The sequence below is a fragment of the Mizuhopecten yessoensis genome, unplaced genomic scaffold, assembly GCF_002113885.1.
Source record: "Mizuhopecten yessoensis strain PY_sf001 unplaced genomic scaffold, ASM211388v2 hete_36043956, whole genome shotgun sequence".
NCBI lineage: Eukaryota > Metazoa > Mollusca > Bivalvia > Pectinida > Pectinidae > Mizuhopecten > Mizuhopecten yessoensis.
The window spans coordinates 1-2,036 of NW_018482935.1; the positions used below are offsets into that span (position 1 = coordinate 1).

Here is a 2,036-nt window from a genome sequence, read left to right on the forward strand (position 1 = left end):
AAAATTTGAATACATCAATGAGTACCACCGAACCAATGACGTTTATCACAAAGTTGGAAAATGATTCCGACGTTCTGGTGTTTGTCATTACAGTTCCTGGAAAAGAGATAGAAATCATATTTCAAAAGCAATACAGCTACATGAAATAGGTGACTGAAATTTCAAGAAGATAAACGTATATTTCTGTTTTGATGAAACCACCTCATATCTTTTAATTTGGAAATAACACTTTTTTCTAAACATATTCGGTTGACAACAACATGATCATGCATATTTTTAGTTACAACTATTTTGAATTAATTTCTGATTGCACAACAATAATGGTAAGGTCACGCATACATTTAACCTGTAACTTCAACTAAAAGTTACTAGATAAACGATCATTACATTGATAGCTTGTAACTCGTTAATTTATCCGGATATGACTACAATATCTACCATGTTATTTGTGACTTGTTAAATTGTCATTTCAACCAGAAGTCACTAGATAACTACCATAACATTGATAACTTAAAAATGACACTTGAACCGGAAGTCACCAGATACACTGTCACGATGATGGAAAATGGTAGTGTATTTAAGAGCGTGCCCTACAAACCTATATTGAATTGTAATTACTGACTGTCTAGCTTAAAGGTGTATTGAGTCAGTGTTTTTTACGACAAGCCTCACAAACCTACATTATATTGTAAGCGTTGTCTGTCTAGCTCGCGAGAGGTTCTTCTGCTTCCGTCTCCTTCTCTTTCACTGGCTCTGCAGTTGCTACAGTGTTTTCAGGGACGATCTCTAAGGCATCGATCTGGCGTTTCTTCTTCCTTCTCGGGGTCATATCGTCGAACAGGAACTAAAATAGGATTTTTGATTGATTTATGAATCAAGAACTATGTTGATAAATACTGAAATATCGACTAAACTATGACAAAATGGCATTACGAAAATACATGAAATACAGATGAAATTGCTAGCGGAATCACAAAACTGCAAAATACATATCCCGAATGTGGTTTGAAGTGTTTTGGAACCATTTCATGGTTTTCTGCGTAAAAAACTCTAATGATAAGATATATGGTAACTAATTTTAACCCATCCCACAAGGATGGGTATGTGGTATATGTATACTCACCACCTTATCTGTCTTTTCACGCTTATCCAGTTCACGCCGTCGTCTCTTAGCGTCACATATTAGACAGAGGTTTCCATTGGTCTGTTTCTCCGAACGCCGGCACTCAACACAGTATATACCTACAATGGTTCATGGCATAAACTTATTTATATTATGTACCTACCATATGGTGTGTTTCTTTTAAGAACATCTCAATATATATATAAATAAATCATTGTTACAAAAGTGTCGGCTATTTGAGGTAGATGTCATTCCTTATCAGTATACAGCTTTGATGCCGACTAGTGTCATGCTTCTTAATGTTATAAGGTAAGATCTGACAAAACTTGCACTGAAATGACTTTTGATAAACAGATCTAGCCAATCATATTGGCGCAAACAACCAAACGAAAGATCAGTCAAATTGTTTACACACCACATCGTCGAGATAAAGGTAACACGTTAAAACTTAAAGTTCATATAAACTAATCAATAGTAGGAACCACAGACACATTAAAAGAAAACGATACATCATGGAATAACACGAAAACTATAAAGATTCTACTAAAACAAGAGATTTGAAGGGTAAGCATTCTCTTCTCCTCAATATGACACCCGTCATATTGTCATATGGTCACTCCAATAAGTCAGTCACCAATGTTCGAATTCTATAGGATACTGACCTGTATGTTGGATGCTGAGTCGCTCCTGGTACCTCTTCTTCTTCTCCTTTCTCTCCTCTTTCGTCCTCTGTCTATTGATTTCCAGCCACCCTTCGGGTTGACGCAGTACCTGAATATTCTTCGTCTTTTCTCGTTGCTCCTCTGCGTACACTTTGTAGACATCGTCATAATTTCTCTATAAATGACAAAGATAAAGGAGTGATACCGACAACGGGGATATATTTCGTTGACTGTTATCAAAATAATACTGC

The 2,036-nt window shown here is 36.1% G+C and overlaps 1 long non-coding RNA gene across 1 annotated transcript; it reads right to left on the bottom strand.

Moving 5' to 3' along the window:
- Nucleotides 1-6: 6 nt before the first annotated feature.
- On the bottom strand, nt 7-1,963 carry LOC110444158. The gene is made up of 4 exons (XR_002462206.1): nt 1,786-1,963; nt 1,124-1,242; nt 681-844; nt 7-96 (listed from the first exon to the last, which is right to left on the bottom strand). It is a non-coding gene; the product is annotated as an uncharacterized LOC110444158 (long non-coding RNA).
- Nucleotides 1,964-2,036: the final 73 nt, after the last annotated feature.